This window comes from Prionailurus bengalensis, chromosome C1 (assembly GCF_016509475.1).
Source record: "Prionailurus bengalensis isolate Pbe53 chromosome C1, Fcat_Pben_1.1_paternal_pri, whole genome shotgun sequence".
In the NCBI taxonomy this organism is placed as follows: Eukaryota; Metazoa; Chordata; class Mammalia; order Carnivora; family Felidae; genus Prionailurus; species Prionailurus bengalensis.
The window spans coordinates 7790469-7807682 of NC_057345.1; the positions used below are offsets into that span (position 1 = coordinate 7790469).

Below are 17214 nucleotides of genomic sequence, written 5' to 3' on the forward strand. Positions count from 1 at the left end.
GCACAAGCCCTGCTCTGACCTCTAACACCAGGTCAGGCCCAGGCGAGCCCCTCCAGGGAGTAAACGGGCCTCGTGCAAGGACTCGGCAGACACACTGGGCGATCCCCAGGTTTGCGCCTTCCTGGCAGCCGCCCTCCAGGAACAGGTGCCAGGCTGCAAAGGCCACCTGCTCCTGTGGGAGGGCAAGGGCCACGCTCCCGACCGCTGAGGGGAAGCCAAGGAGAACCAAGATGGCGCCAGCGCCTGGGAGCCAACGCTCCCCTGGCTCAGGGAGGCCAGCCCAGCCCAGCGGCTGCCACCTTGGGGGTCCGTGAACCCGGCCCTGGGTGTGGGAAGCCTTCTCCCTGCTCCCTCCAGTGCTCTGTACTCCTCTGGCTTGGTCTTGACTTTCACCCTGCTGGTTTGGCAAGTATGCTTCGGCAGAATTCTGGTGACCGCAGCCTCTGGGCTGGGGTGCTAAGGCTCCAGCCTGGGCTGGGGCATCCTGGGGCCTGAACACGGCAACAGGCCTGAGTCCCTCCGCCTTCCTGCCTTCCTGATAACAGCTGGCGAGCAAGGAATAATAGGTAGCAATAACAGCTACGTTGTTACCATGTGCCAGGCCCCATGTCAAGTACCTTCCCAGCATTATTCCATTTAATCCTTACAGCAGCCCCATGCTAGAGGCACTGTGACCGTTCTTCTTTTGCAAACGAGGAAACTGAGGCTCCCGATGGTTAGGGATGTGTCTAAAGTCACAGTGCCACAGTGGCCATTACAAGGGCCAGGCGCAAGTAGTTGGCTGCTGACCAATTTACTGGTGTGGGCACCATGGGTGGCGGAAATACTGGGGGCTGGGGAGGCAGGGGCAGGGCCCACGGCATATACAAACCTCAAAATTGTAAGCCTCCTTTGCAGACCAGGCATGATACCAGCTCAAGACGATGCACGCTTTCCATTCAAGATAAAACAGGTCTCTAACGGGAGGCTGGAAGTGGGGACCACCAGACGAGGTCCCCACAGCCTGGGCCACCACCTCCCCAGTTGCCAGGAGCAGGTCCCATGGAAGCTGGTGGAGCCCAGCAAGGGTGGGGGCCGGGTGGGCCACCCGGGGCAGACAGTCTCCAATCGTGCTGAGCATAGCACATCGCTCCATTCAGGAACCCAGAGTAAAAATGTACAGCTGGGTCTAGAGTTGATTCAGCCTTTAACTCATTCGGGATCACTGGCGGAGCCATGGAGGCGATGGGGAGCGGGTTCGGCCGTCCCTGGGGGAGGGGGCAGGCTGGGGCAGAACCCCCACTGATAATGTTGATACATACAAAAAGAAACCGGGATTTTTTTTTTTTTCAAAACCCCTCTAAAACCCCAACGAGCGAGCGTTGGGAGTTTAGGGAAGGATAAGTGAGTGTGTGTGAGGTGGGGGGCAGGGGTGGGGGAACTTGTTTTCTACCCACTGCCAAATTCTCATTTACTGTCAGCTCCAATCCATTCGGAACTCACTGACTCAATTGCCTTTTCACGGGGAAAGGAGCCGGCACAATACAGGGGACTTTTCAGCTCCACATTAGGACACAGGGCACTGGGCAATGTCCAGGAATAAACACACACACACGTCCCTCCCAGAGGCCACCACCCCCACCCCCAGCCCCAAACAATCCAGCCAGCCCCGCCTGGGCCACATCTGCTCTCCCCTATTTTAATACTTTGGTGTTTTGTTGGTTTTTTTTTTTTTTTTTTTTTGGTTTTTTTTTTTTTTAACGTAGTTTGGCCAGCCGTGTGCGTGCGTGCGTGCGTGCGTGCACACATGGGCACAATTTTACGTGTGCTGGGAGGCGGGGCTCCCACAAGTGGAAGGGGCCTGCAAGAGTTAATTCTAGGGTGGTTCCAACGCTTCTTCTGGCCCAAAGAAAAAAGGGATGGGGAGAGGTGGAAAGGGATCCAAAATAGGTTTCCAGAAGGCAGGGATTGGGGGGGGGGGGGGGTTGGGGGAGCTCATTTAAACTAATTCTGCAAAGTGTTGATTATAGGGAAATTACCATTTGGTCCAGGAGTGTCCCTAAGCATGTGGCAACCACAAAACCTCTTTGATAATCACATAAAAATAATATCAACAACGATAATATAGTTATTATAATAACCGTGGTCCCCATTTTTCAAATGGTCACTCTGTGCCCAGCACTGTACTAAGTGCTTACACGCGTCGCTCAGGTGAGGACCGCAAAGACCCGGTGGGGCAGGTACTGCCTACAAATCAGCACGTCCACATGCTCAGTTACGACCCTGCCCAAAGTCAAAAAGGCAGAAAGTGAGAAAAGGCTTTATTTAAACCCCGTTCTGGGGGGCCCCTGGGTGGCTCAGTCGGATAAGCATCCGACTTCAGCTCAGGTCGTGATCTCACGGTTTGTGGGTTTGAGCCCCGCGTCGGGCTCTGTGCTGACAGCTTGGAGCCTGGAGCCTGCTTCGGATTCTGCGTCTCCCTCTCTCTCTGTTCTTCCCCTGCTCTCACTCTGTCTCTGTCTCAAAAATAAAGATTAGGGGCGCCTGGGTGGCGCAGTCGGTTAAGCGTCCGACTTCAGCCAGGTCACGATCTCGCGGTCCGTGAGTTCGAGCCCCGCGTCGGGCTCTGGGCTGATGGCTCGGAGCCTGGAGCCTGTTTCCGATTCTGTGTCTCCCTCTCTCTCTGCCCCTCCCCCGTTCATGCTCTGTCTCTCTCTGTCCCAAAAATAAATAAACGTTGAAAAAAAAATTTTTTTTTTAAAATAAATAAAGATTAAAAAAAACGTTTTAAAAAATAAATACATAAACCCTGTTCTGCTTAGTGTAGACACGCCAGCTTGCCCTGGCCCAGAAGGGAGGAAAGGTGCGCTCAATTCTAAAGGGAAGAAGGGCCCAGCACCACGCGGGCCTTGGCACCGGGCAGAGAGCCCATCTCCTGCCTCCATCACTGTCCCCTGGGGACTCATCCCTTTAGCCCAGGCTCCGAGCGAAACGCCCTTCCCTCTTAGACCCTTCTTGTCCAATAGAACCTGATGTCATGATGGAAAGGCTCTTTATCTGTGCTGTCCAACACAGTAGCCACTAGCGGCTATGGAGTACTTGAGATGTGGCTAGTTCATTGGAGAACTGAATTTTCCTTTTCTTTTTTTTTTTAAGTTTTAATTTTATTATTATTTATTTTGAGAGAAGGAGAGCACACGAGTGAGGGAGGGGCAGAGAGAGAGGGGGAGCGAGAGAATCCCAAGCTGGCTCTGCACCACCAGCACGGAGCCCAACGCGGGGCTCAAACCCACGAACTGTGAGATCATGACCTGAGCCAAAACCAAGAGTCGGACGCTTGACCGACTGAGCCACCCAGGCACCCCTGAATTTTTCGTTTCAGTTCATTTCAACTGCCACACGGGAGGGTTACTGTACTGGAGAGTCCGGATCCAGAATCCTTCCAGCTGCCCCTTTCCCTCCCAGCCCAAGAGTCAGGTTGGAAAGAAACTTAAGAGCATCATAAGACAGAGACCCACTCAGAAGACCCCCATCTCTGCCACCAAGCCTCTCCTCCATTCCGGCATGGATTTAAAAATCACTGGTCTGCCTCCAGTTTATCTGTCTCCCTCCCTCCCTCCCTCCCATCTTTTTCTTTTTTCTTTTCTCTTCTTTTCTTTTCTCTTCTTTCTCTTTTTCTTCCTTCCTTCTTTCCATTCCTTCCTTCTCTCCTTCCTTCCCTTTCCTTCCTTCTTCCCCTCTCCTCCCTTCCCTCCCTCCTTCTCACTCCATCCTTCCTTCTCCCTCCATTTCATCTTCCTTCTTTTCTTCCTTCCATCTTTCCTCCCTTCCTACCTTTCTTTTTCTCCCTCCCTCCCTTCCTTTCTTTCTTCGAAAAAAAAAAAAAAAAAGCATCAGTTTAATTAGATAAATCCTCTGAGCACGTGGCCTGGAGTTCGTCATGGAAATTAACCTGCTCCCAGATCTCAGATAGTGAAACAAGAACCGGGGTGTTTTGGCATAGCACAGTGAAATGGGAGAGGCCGGTGGCGATTCATACACCTCATCTTCCATAAGTGCCCCTCGCCCCTCAAGTGCCCCCTGCTTTGCAAAGCCCCCATGTCCTTGCCTCCTTAGGTCACTGCCTCCAAACCACCTCTGCTTCTTCTCCTGGCCCTTCCCTCCCCACCTCCACCCAGGCCTGGAGGCATGCCCCCCGCCCCAGGGCAGGATCACCCAAGGGCAGGGGGAAGCCTGGGCTGCATCCCCACCATGCCCCGCTTTCCCCAGCTCGACTCTCTTGCTGAGCACCGAGCTTAGCGCTTAGCGCTGGGTCGTCCAGGGCTCAGCTCAGCCTCGGCCCAAGGCTGGCCTGTTGTTCCTCGGATTTTCACCCCGCGGTCCCTACTGTGTGCTGTTTGTTCACCTGGCTAAGTGAATGCCAGAAATAACGTTCAAAGTAAAAACTCAGTAAAAAAAAAAAAGACCACTGTGCTCTTACTCGGGGCTCACAGGTGGGCTTCCAATCCCATTTTACAGATGTGCAAACAGAGGGGTAGTGAAACTGATCCCTGGGCCTCTGGGGCCCGCCGACACTCCGCATTAAGCCCACAGGCTGTGTGAACACAGGCAGGGTCCACCAGCACCTTGGGGCAGTTCCCAGGGGCTGCCCCCACCAACCCCTCATCAGTGTCCCCTCTGGGGTCTGACTCCAAATGTGGGCCTTCTGACTTAAATACCAGGAGACCTCAAGGTGGCCCAGAAAGATAAAACACAAAATCAGAGTTTCTGACACCACAGCACCCCACACCTTCGGGAGTCCCAGCCCCCAGATACAGAGAGCGGGTTCTCCCTTCTGTCTCGTCCACAGCACGCCCTGGTGGGCAGCAGGTGTGTCCACACTCACTCCCGTGTGAGTCTGAAACACACACAGGTGCCAGGCTGGTTCTAAGCACAAGCCTCAGCTCGTCTAATCCTCACATCAACCGCACGAGGCAGCCAATGTTATATCCCCATTTCACAGATAAGAAAACCGAGGCACAGGCTAGTTAAGTAACTAACGTAAGGACGTGACTTTGATCCCCAGCTAACTAATTCCAGAATGCATAATCTACAATCTATGCAGCTCCTCAGTGAATCCATGGCTCAAAACAGTTAAGTACATCCCACACCCTGAAAGGGGTCCCCCATACCGTCTGAAAAGCAACTGCCCCCCAACTAACTCAGTCCCCAGCTCCCAATAATGAGAACCAAAGCACAACGTGATGTAAAAACGCAACCCCAGCGCCACACTTACACACACGCGATGTTCAGGCCCACGGCTCTCGGGAATGACTGATACCATATTATATGAAACTGGCTCATCTGACACAGAGGGCAGCAGAGTACGTGACTCTGTGACCAAGATCAATTCTCCATGACATTTCATGATTTCAAAGAACTTTCAGAGCTGCTAGGCCAGCCGACCAGCAGGGCGACCCCGTGAGGGAAGTAGGGTCAGAGGCCATTTGATAAGAGAGGAAACTGAGGCCCAGAGAGGTCCAATGACTTGTCCAAGACCACACAGCGGTTTAGTGCAGAGCCGGAACGGGAACGCCGTCTCCTGACCCCTATAACCAGACCTCAGCGGAGCTCTGGACCACCCAGGTCTCACCCTGTCCCCTCCTGCCAGACCAAAGATGCTGGGCTTGGCCCATGGTCGCCCCCCCCCCCCCGGAATCAGATTTCCCTGAAATTCCCAAAGGAGCCCCCGGGCCTAGTGGGCCCGGAAATGGCCCTCACATAGCGAGCTGCACAGCTGAGCTCCCCAGGGGCGAGGGGGGCGGGCGGAGCGGGAGACGCTGGCACAGCCCCCGTGGGTACTCTGCCAGCAATTAGTGCTGGGGAAGAGTGCCAGCCTGGCAGAGCCGATTCCCCCACCCCTTCTTCTCATCACACACACACACACACACACACACGCACACGCACACACGCACACACGCTTACCCACCCCAAGACCAGCAGAGAGGCAGCGCGGCTTCCTTTCGGTAAATCTCATCAGCAAGGCACACAGGGCAGGCGATCTGGTCATTACTGCTTTTAAACAACAGAAAAGCAGCATCCACACGCCATTAACCCGTCCTGCTCTCCCTCCGGGTTTCACACCGGCTCAGTCACCAGCCTTCATCTCCAACTCCCACGCACCCCTTTTTGCATGCTCCCCAGAAGTTGCTTTCCAAAAGAAACATCGAGTTAAAACACACACACACACACACACACACACACACACACACACCTGACTATGGTAAGTCAAACCTGAATTGTATCTCCTGCCCCTCCTCTGTCTCCAGAGAAAATCACCCATGGTTTGGACACGACCTTGGCTAAGACCGTTCCTCAAATACCCTAGGAATCCTCCAGAATGCCCCTCCGGATGAGGAGAAGGCTGCCTTTGTCCTGTAGAGGGACATCTACCTGAGCAGGTATGGCTCTTTAGAGGGGAATCTGAGTGTGGGCCCCAGTCCACCTGCACGGGGCGGGGAGCTGTGTCACAGTCTGACCTGGCTCTGCTCCCCCAGTTCTGAGGTAGGCAGGGATGGGAACGGACAGAACAGATTTTGCCTCCTCACTTGCCTTCCCCCCACAACGGTCCTGGAGAATTGGAAAGAAGCCCACCAGAGCAAGGGACCCTAGAGGGTCCTTAGCTGGGTTTATAAGATCTGCTGAAACCCCTCAAAGAATAAGTAGCATTTATGCTTATGAGACCTTTTTTTATTAAGAGGATTCTCAAAGGGGGCACACGAACTCAAAGGAGGAAGGAGCAGAGACCCCCCCCCCACCATGGGCTCAGCAGTATCTCCTGCCCAACTGTCCCTCTCAAGTGGCCCTGCCCAGCTGCCTCCCTGGCCCCCCCCTCCTGGGCCTCCCCTTTGCCTGGCCTGGAAGCTGGTCACTGGGAGCGCTGGCCCCGGGAGCTGTGCCACGCTCCTGTGCCAAGGCCCACTCACCCTCCTGCCGGCCTGCCAGGGCTGCCCGCAGGCCCGGCAGAGGACAGGCCCGGCAGAGGCCACCAGCGGGGAGGAGAGAGGAAGCCAGCGGCTGCTCGTCTTGAAAAACCTCGAAGATCCTCTAAGCCACCTAGTGTCCGGAGCTGAGCTCTGGCCGCCGCTCTGTCCCTCCGGCTTACCAGAGCGGACAATGCGGGGGAGCCCAAGGGAACGGGACAAGCCATCCACCCCCCAGACCTTCTCCAGGAACCTGAGGCCAGGGTGGAGGGGGGTTGGGGGGCAGGCAGGAGCTGAGCCTGCCGGGGAGACGGTGCCCAGGAGGGAGCAAAGGCCCTGTGGCACCTGCTCCCCGTTGCAACCCAAGGCAGGGCCGACCCAAGGCAGATGCTTCCCTTATCCCAGCTAGTCACCCTCTCCTGGAGATCCCAGTGTCATCTCAGACAACCGTCTGGTCTGGGCTTCTATGGGCACCCCCCCACCCCTGCCACCCCAGCCTCCAGGTCTCCTGCAGAGCCTCCCAAACCCTGGGCCTGCCACTCCCCCCGGACTGCATGCCCCCCCTTCTCTGCTCTCTCTTTTCTCTGTGTCCTCAAGACTCCTCTCACCTTGAGAAGTGTTAGGATTACCCAGCATTTACACTCAATGCTCTCTCTTCTTTATTCCTTAAGGCTTATTAAGAATGATAATGAGTTCCGAAGGAGCCACACGTCTCTCTCTCTCTCTCTCTCTCTCTCTCTCTTCTCTATCCTTCCCTCTCTCTCCCCACCCCCCTCCTTGGCTCTCTTTCTCTACGTGTCTTTTCCACCAAAGACACACAGGACAAATCCAGACCAAAAGGAAAAAAAAAAAAATTCCAACAATATGGAACAAGGGCATTTGAGGATTTATATTCAATAAACCCCTCTCTCTTCTTCCCTCTCCCTAGTTGTTCTCAATTATTCAGATTAAAAAAAAAACTCCCCCTTCTCTTCCCCACCCTCCAGACCACCCCTCACTCTGCTGGACTTTGAGCAGGGAGAACAGTAGAAGGGGCCCGGCTTGCCCACACAACCTCGTTAACGTGCAGGCTCTTAAACGGTTGATTAATTTTTGCAGAATTTATGACAGGCGTTAGCTCCCCCCCCCCACCCCCAACCCACACGGTGGCCTCAGCACCACAGCAACTTAACTTGGTGAACTTGAGTCGGGGGGCAGAGATGGGGCACCCCACCCCCCCTCCATCCCCAGTGGCTTCCTGCATCTGGAACCACGGGCAGCCCAGCGACAGATTGAAGACACACAGGTGCCAAAGGCCAGGCGGGAGACAGACCCGCTTGAGGCACGGCGTCGACACCCACAGGGGAGATCACCAGGCGGCCAGAAGCCATGGTTAACTTTTCGCTATTCGGGACTTTTTAATTCCCAAATAAGGAAGCCATTGGAAAATAGGCAACAAGCAAACGAGCCCGCCAGCCTCCACGAATGCCCAAGTTCGCGCCCACCAAACCCCTCCGTGCATCCCAGCAGAGGGACCGCCTGATCGGTCTGCCGGGCTGCCCTTCAGAGAAGGGGAAGAACAGATCCTAATGAAATTACAGTTTTTAAAATGTCTATAAATTAAATCTCTCTCTCTCTCTCTGAATCTCCCCTTGAGCTCCCTCCTTTACAAGGCTTGTTTGCCTCTCCTCGGTTCGCTCTGCTCATGTCTGTTTTTCTGATATAGACATCAAGAGGTTACGGGCTCAATTACCACTCCGCTGGAGTCTCAGCACCAGACTCGCCTGGCCTTCTCTTCTCCTCTTCAGAAATCAGATACCAAAGAAATCTCTCTTCTGCTTTATATTTTTATTTTTAATGCCAAAAGCTTAAAGATTCATTCAGTTGACTCACAGCCTTTTTTAACTTACTTCAAATGGAGGGGTGGGGGGGGGGGGGAGAATATCCTTCTTCATTGTGTCCGAGTATAAATATAATAGAAATGCTTTTCTCTTTATCTCATTCCCCTTTTTTAAGGACACGCACAAAACCTTAGGAATACGTGGAATTTCAAAAAGATGGAGAACAGAGTATAAGTGTGCTTAATTAATGCCTGCCTGTTGGTGGGGGGGGGGGCAAAAGAGAGTATCAGTTGGACATCTAGTATCTTTCTAAAGTTAAGGAATGACATCCTAAGACTTCTTATTAGCAAAAAGTCCACTTGAAAAGGGAGGAACATAAATGGTGATTTAAAAAAAAAAAAAGGAAAACATTTCTTACACCTTCCCCAACACTGTCACTTAATACAGAAGGGAGATACGCTGGCTGTATAATTTTACATCCTCACAGAGCCATCCCCTTCAAAAATAAGTGAAAAAAAAAAATCCAGGTCATCGTCAATCATCACAGTGGATTCCTGAGAAGCAGAAATCAGCTTTAGGTTGTACGGCTAAGGGAAAAAACAACCCCTTTGCTATAATTCTGGAAATATTAAACCAGAGGGGATTCCAAAAGGTACTTTTCCAGGAAAAAACACTTGAGACAAAGGCTGGAGAAAGCTGAAGCTCAAGGTGAATCAAAAAAGAAAAACTTTGTCTTTCCAATTAACTAGACTGGGAAAAAGAAGGGGGGGGGGGGGACACACATTACTACCAACTCATTAATTCTTTCCTGTAAACAATTTAATTAAATTCTGCTAAATACAGGAGAAATACTCATTTTGGAGTGCTTCCCCCCTACCTCCAAAGCAAATTCCTTCAGGTTACTCCCCCCCATGCCAACACTTCGCCTTCCGCACAACCTTCAAATGGATTTCCAACTGCACTGCTCACGGCTGCCAGAATGACAGCCTCCTATGTCTGAAAGCTGACACTTCAGCTTTTAAAAGAAATGGGGGAAAATAAGCTGTTGACTTCTTGGTTAAAGTATTTTCTTGTTCTAACTCATGTTCTTATGTCACTGGGCTAAAAAAAAAAGAGAGAGAGAGAGAGAGAGAGAGAAGAGAGAAGAGAGAGATATGACTTTCCTTGAATGATCTGTTTAACCTAAGCCAGAGGAAAAAAAAGAAAGTCATTAATTACTTATGTGAGCTATTGCTTCAGAAAGACAATAAACCTGCCCGGTCGCCATGGATATGACATATTTGCTCTGAAAACAACACAATAATTAGCAAAGGGGAAAGATACAAGGAGAATATGCAAACTCCTGAGTTTAAAGCCACAGTGTGCTCTTTTCTCCCGTAAGCCTGTTCTGTTTGCAATCCAAATCAAACAAATTTTTAAAATATAGCAAAGGGGGAAATAGCAAGAATGGCTCCTCTCTCCTCTGAGCTGAGAAGCAACAACCACTCCACCCCCTTCCAAAAGAAAATAATGTAAAAGAGAACCAGGATGGCATGAGAGGGGGGAAAAAGTCAAGTATAGCCTCTGTTTTATTTCCTATAGCAGGGGTGGAGTCTGAGGTTTGTTTTTTCTTCTCTCTCTCTCTCTCTCTCTCTTTTTTTAAAGTGTGCTCTTATTTAGTTTTGGACCTTCTGGCCAGATATAAATTTATTTATGAAAGCCAAATGCCCTGTGTGTGGCTCACCCCTCCCCAAAGTAAATGGAAATGGGAAGGGGTGGAGGTGGGGGATTCTACTTGCAAAAGCCAAACAGTATACTCAGAAAGCATCAGCTCTAGAGAGGGACATCCACTCCCCCCACCTCCAAGAAAATGGAACCCAGGCCTTACTTTAAAATTAAAAATGCATTAAATGGTTTTACCTACAACTTAGTCCCAGAGGATCATTAGGAAATGCAATCGCTTTGTATCATATCTGTCAGCGTGATAAATATCTGAGTTCAGAGTAGGTTTGCAATTTTTCAGAGTGTCACAAACCAAGATAATTTTTTTCTGCCTTACTTTCTTAATTCACTGTACCCTCCTCCCCACCCCCCAAAGTCTACAGAAAAATACCTGAGGAGAGGAGGAGAAAAAGAGAAAAAGTTGATACGCTCTCATACACAAGACAGAGGTTACTGATATTCCCCCCAAAAGTGGAGAAATTAGGACTGCAAAATATTTGGGTATTTAAAAAAAATTTTTTTAAGTACTCCATTAAGTTTGAGTAAAAACTTTCCCCCTCTTCCCAGAGGCTAATTTTCCAAAAACAGATGGTGAGGATCTAAAAGAGAAGCAAATATACCTCAACCCCCACAGGCAGAGAAATCTAACTTTGAACTTCTTTTTAAATTAAAAGGGGGGGGGCAGATAAACTATTAATAAGTATGAAAAATTAGCTGAGCTACAAGTTTTGTTTTTCTCACTAAAAAAATTCTTTAAACACAAGGGAACAGATATAAAGGAGAGGTTTACATTTGACTTTCTATTTTTTTAACAATAGTTGTTTTTGTGTGTGTGTGTTTTTTTTAGATTGGACTCTTTGATCTTGAAAGAATTTTGCTCTTATAAGATGGGGAAGGGGGGGCGGTGAAATGATCTGTTTTAAATGATGATGCAACTTAGGCATCAAAGCCTTCGCTCTCTTCTAGCCATAATAAGCTGTACTTGCCACAAAGCGCGAGTCTCCCGGCTCCTCTCCTTCGTAAGAAGGAAATAAAAAGCACTGAGACTCAGGGAAAGACTCGAAGTGTCTGCAAGGTGCAAAGTCTAAAAACAAAGATCAAAAAGAGAGGGGGAAAGAGAGAGAGAGAGAGAGAGAGAGAGAGAGAGAGAGAGAGGGAGGCACTGCCCCTTTAAACGTTTTAGTGCATATGGAGTTTGATTTCTGAAAGAGATCAGTTTAACATCTCCATAGAAACCAGCAACAGATTATCATCAACAGAATAAATAACTAGTCTAATAAATTAAACAGGAGGCATAAGATCGCTGGAAACCTGATTACTGAAGTTCAACAATATTCCCCATAAACTCTCGTTAACCGCCTCTAAGGTGGCTAACAAGATGGGGGCGGGGGGCAATCTCTCCAGCTCGCGGGATTCCGGAGAGAGAGACGGTGACGGCCGCCGGGAAGGGAAAAGTTCCCCACCCTGCCCTGCAGAGGGTCTGAGAGCTCCAGTGAGGAGCAAACCACAAAGCCGAAGTTTAGGAAGTGGGAAAGCCACTGGCGTCGGGGGAGGCAGCGCGAGTCGCCGGAGATGGCCCGGGACGCACCTCCTGGCCGCCTCCGAGGCGCAAACCCGGCGCTTTGCGCTCGGGCGCCGAACGGCCCAGCGCCCCCTCTGGGCACGTGGAGCGCAGCCCGGGCGCAGCCCCCGGGGACCAACTACCCCCCTCACCACGCCCGGCGCAGCTGCTCCTGCTCAGCCCGGACAGCTCCCTTTAGGACGGCGACGTGTGTGTGGTGTTCGTGTGTGTGTGTGTGTGTGTGTGTGTGTGTGCGTGCGTGCGCGCGCCGCGGGGAGGGGGGGGACACCAATTTACCCGGCGATCTGTTTTCCAGTACCCTCGCGCGCTCTTACCGCGCGCTTGTACCAGCTTAGAGACGTCCTAAATTTCCCAACTTTGCTCCGCGACTACCCTGGCCTTTCTCCCCTCGCCGCCCCCATCTCTTTGAGTCTACCGGGTGTTGGCGGGACAACCACTCAGTCTGGAGGTCGTGCCCCCAGACTCCGCCGGGGCAGCGACGAACAACCCCCCTCGATCCAGCTGGGTTTGGGGGAGCTCCAGGCTTGTTGGAGGGGTGTTTTCGCTGCTTCCCTGGTGGACAAATCATACGCACCCGCACACGCACCCGCACCCTCCCCAGCGTGACTGGAAGGAGGTCCTCGCCGCACCCAGGGCCCGCTTCTCAAGCTGAGGCTGGGTCCGGAAGAACTTGTGGAGAGGGAGAAGCAGCCCCCTGCCTCCCTCGGCACTCTTCTCCGCCCCCAACTTCGGACCTGGGTCGGGAACGACTTGGAAGAAGAATCTGCGCCCACCCCCTAGAGAAAAATCTATTATTATTATCTTAATCTACGCCCCCAAAGTGTCCCTCCCGCTGTGATTGACGGCGCATACACCTGTTCCCCTCGCCGAGAAGCTCCCAACGCTGGGGACAGACATTCGCCCAAATGCTCCGCAGAGACCCAGCGCCGCTCGCCACCCTTGCCCGCCAGCCCCCGCCCGCCGCCCCAGCGCGCCCCTTGCCCGCACCTTGCCACCCGAGCGGCCGCCCCCTCCCCTCCCAGGCCCGGCTCCCCGGCCCGCCCGCTCCCGGCCGCGCTGGCTTCGGAAAGAGAGAAAGAACAGAAAGCAAAACTTCCTGGCGGCCGACGGCCATCAGCTGCACATTCTGCAAATGCCACCGAGTAAAAATAAACCGGCCGCCGCTCCGCCCGGCCGGCTCACCCCGGGCGCACGACTCGGCCCCCTGCCCCGGGAGCTCCCTGACAGTCTGTCCGACCCGATATACCCCATTCCCGCGCGCCCCCTGGAGCCCCGCTTCGCGACACTTCTCTGCCAGCCACCACGCGCTCCTTTGCCCTGAAGGTCGACCCCAAGTGACCGGGTGGTCCGGCCCTCTCCCCTTTGGTGCCCTCCTGCTCCCCTAACGAGCTACTCTTCTCTGTCCTCCAACTCGTGCCTCTTTCAGCCGTGCGTCCCTCGATTTAGGGTTTTCTTTTCCCCAACTGCTAAGCCCCGAGGTCACCCTCAGCCCACCCTGGGGGCACAGACCCCGCCAGACCCTCGCCCACCGCGGCCAAGCCCCCTGGGAGCGCACCGCTCCACCCGCCTGCCGGCCCGCCAGCCCAACGTCCCACATCCCCGGGCGCAACTTCTCTCCCGGCGCACACAACAACCGCGGCAAGTCCCCGGAACTTTTCCCCGGACCCAGGCGGCCGCCGGCGGACAGCCGCATGGCCCTAAGCCGGTGCCCCGGCTCCCTGTGCCCAGCGCTGCCAGTCCTGCGCCCGGGGACGCTGGGGTGGGGGTGGGGGGAGTGAGGAGCGCCACTTGCCGCGCCCGAAGCAGCGCACTTGAGACAAACTTCCCAGGCACAAATGAAAAAGGGGGCGCCGCTCCCCCAGTCAAGCAACCCATTGCCTTCCTTTTCCCACCCGGAGGCACCCCTTGGCACCCCGCGCCTAAGTGAACACTGCCTACCTCTGCCGGTAACACCTACACCCTGGTATTGGGGCACAAGAGTCGGCTGGAGGGGTTCCCCACCCACCCCTTCCCCTGGGCAAAGTCTTGCAAAGTCACCCCAGGCACCCCTCACCCCTGCCTCCTTCTCTGCCCTGGCGAGCGCACGAACCCCTGCAGCCGGGGTGGGGGGGGGGGGTGGGGGGGAACGCAGGGGGAAGGAGTGATTACCCGGTACTGGCGAGCACCTGCCCCCCCGCCCCGAGCCTGCAGCGCGGGGGACGCCCCCACCCTATTTGTAAAGTCCTGCACTCACGCCTGGCACCTCCCCCTCTTCTCCCCTACCCCGCCGCCCCCTCAGCTGGAGTAAGTGACCCCCAGGAGCAGCAGCCCTCCCCTCCCCCGGAGCCGCGCGCTGGGCATTCCCCTGGCCGCGGCGGGCGACGCGCCGCCCCGCGCCCGGATGCCAGCCCTCCGTGCCCCCTGCCTCCCGCACTGCCGGAGTTGGGTGGCAGCCGCCGCGCGCAGGCAGGCTGGCTGGCTGGCTGGCTGGCTCGCTCGCTCGCCCGCTCCCTGCTGCAAGCGGCAGCCTCGGGGGTGGGGGGCTGCACCGGGACAGGGGGCGAGGCGGGGAAGCACCCCGGGAGGCCCCCGGAGCTGAGGGGCGTGGGGGAGCCGCGGCGGAGGGAGCGCCGAGTCTCTTACCTGCACTTGGGGCGGCTTTGGGTGACTTTCCAAGTCCGGGGGAAAAATGTGTGTGTGTTTGGGATGGAGCGCCGCGGGCGCGCATGCGCTGCCCAAAGTTGCCGGATCCCGGATTTTTCGCTCCCAGTCTCCGCTCTCGCCCGCTGTGATTATGGAATTCTCCGCGGCCGGGCGGGCGAGTGGGTGGCATGCAAAACCCGGGCCGGATCGCAGGGCCGGGCTCCGCTCCACCCTCACACCCCCAGACCTTCCCCTCCCTGTTTCTTCCCACCCACCGCCCGGGCTGAGCTCGGCTTGTGAGCGCAGCTAGACGCGGCCTGCGGAGGAGCATCTGAGCGCACGGCTCTCTTTTGCGGCTGGAGAAGCTTTCTACCCGCACCGCCCCCCCCCCACCCCCAACCCAGTTGAGTGGAGCTGAGGCTGGGGGACAAGAGAGGAGGGACAGGAGTGGGTTGCTTTCACCTGTTCCGATCCCCCGAGAGCCAGTCTTGCTTCTCACTTTCCCACTGAAGAACTAGCTCTTTTCTACGAGTTGGAATGTTAGAATTGCCGAACCCAAAGGAACGTGATGTTCTCACTGTTTGATATCTGCTTTGCACTTATTCTTTGCAAGGGAGTTCTTCATTCAGCCCATTGTGCAGGAAATAAATCCTTAAGTGAGCAAGATAGACCATGAAGAATGAACTTGGCTGGGAGTGGGGGGGGGGGGGGTGCGGTGAAGGTAATGAACATTAAAACAAATGAATAATATTTCAGAGAGTGAAAGGACCCATGAAGAAAATAAAGCAAGGAAATAGGATAACGTGTTTGGGGAGAGCTAATTCACCTCTCTCAGGTGACAGGAGGGCCTCTTTGAGGGGAGGAGACCTTCCTATTCCACCAGAGAAGCCACCCCCTTTTCTCCCTTTGCCCCTGCTGCCCACCTCCCAGTTGGTCTGAGGTGGCCATACTGGGCTGAGCTTGGAGGTCAGCTACAGTCCTGGCCCCATGGTCCTGCCTTTCTCCATCAGGCCACCCCTGTCCGATGAGGCAGTGAGTCATTGTACCTGTTTTTTCTTCTTAACAACAGCATGATGGAAATAACGTCAGACGTGAAAGAAATGGATAAACACTCAGACTGAGAGAGAAGTGAAAAATTGACCACAATAGTAAACGAAATAGCTAAATGATTTGTCGAATAAATGAATACAAATTCAAAGTATGACCCACAGTTTGGAGACGCGCTCAACAGAATGCATTAAACTAAGAGGAAATACCGCAGGCTGGTAAATGTTATTGCAGGCTGGTAGGTAGACTTTGGGGCCTAATCTGCAAGGTTTCGGCAAAGCTTCTCAGGACTGGAAGTAACCAGAAGCCCTGGATGGTAATTACCCAAGACAGATATCTGCTGGGATGCGTTCCATGCCCTGCTTTAAGCTTGAAATTAATTGGTTAATGGATAGAGACTAGGGACTCCATGGTCCTCTGGCCCTGAGTGGCCAGGATTGGCCCTGTCCCCTAATAAAACCTCCAGATTTGGGAGAGGAGGCCCAACCATCCCCATATCCCTTAGTTGCTGAGTGATCTCTACTTCTTTTAAATTGGCTGAGAAAAAACAAAACAAACAAAAAAAAACCCTCAAAAATAGACCTTGTCTCCTTACCACCTGGAATGGGTCTGAGAATCCCATGTTTGGGATTAGTCCACACCAGAAGGCCAGACTTAGGAGTGAGACACACTTCTCAGGTTCATTTCGTCTTCTCCCCTCTTTACCCCCGTAATTAATAGGAAGCAGCAACACCTTGACAGTTCCCGTGGACCACTGACCCGATGCCACCCCACACCATCAAATCAGTCCTCAGTTCCAGGAACTGGCTGCTGGCCTGCCTCGCCTAAGACCCTGTGCCTGGTGACTCAGCAGAGCACGCAGCCCCAAAGGGCTCAAGCCCTATCCTGCCACTGTGCAGAAGGAGAAACTGAGGCACAGTGAGGGTACTGACCTGAGAAGCGGCGAGGCAGGTTTTCTCGCTACTGATTCGAGGCTAATTCCACTCCTGGGGCCGTATAAAGACGTGGGTGACGGCTTGTGTTTGGTGGTCAGACGCCAGTCACTCCCCAGCAAGGTGATCTTGGTAAGGCATTTTGACCCCTCTGCGCCTCAGTTTCCTCAACAGTAAAATGAGGATAATAAAAACGTACTACTGCCTGGGCTTGTTGGGAGGCGAAAATGAGTTAATGCAGGAAAAGTGCCTGAGCCAAGCTAGTGATCGATAAATGCCAGTAATTGTCATTGCTCCTTGGGACATCCAGCGCTCCTTCAACTTCCCATTTCTTCCTGCCCTCTCTCCCTTCTTTGCCTCGGTCCTTTCTTCCTCCAGAATGCGCTGGAGGAGTCCTGCTCGCTTGCTCGCGTTCATTCGGCAGGCTTCTGTGGAGCCCCGGCGAAAAGTAAGCAGGTCCTTCCCAGGGAAGACAGGTGAACCAGCCAGGCCCTGCCTCTGAGGAGCTGCCGAGAAACTCACTGGTCTTCTCCTTCTCGCTTTCTCACTAGAAGGTTCACCCCTCCCAA

At 53.8% G+C, this 17214-nt stretch overlaps 1 protein-coding gene across 1 annotated transcript in view; it reads right to left on the bottom strand.

The window, feature by feature from the left end:
• Positions 1 to 14823, bottom strand: part of CASZ1 (castor zinc finger 1) — a 148195-nt gene extending 133372 nt beyond the window's left edge. Inside the window, exon 1 of the mRNA XM_043578558.1 lies at positions 14667 to 14823. The gene's annotated coding sequence lies outside the window, so the exon portion shown is untranslated. The remainder of the gene's footprint in view (positions 1 to 14666) is intronic.
• Positions 14824 to 17214: the final 2391 nt, after the last annotated feature.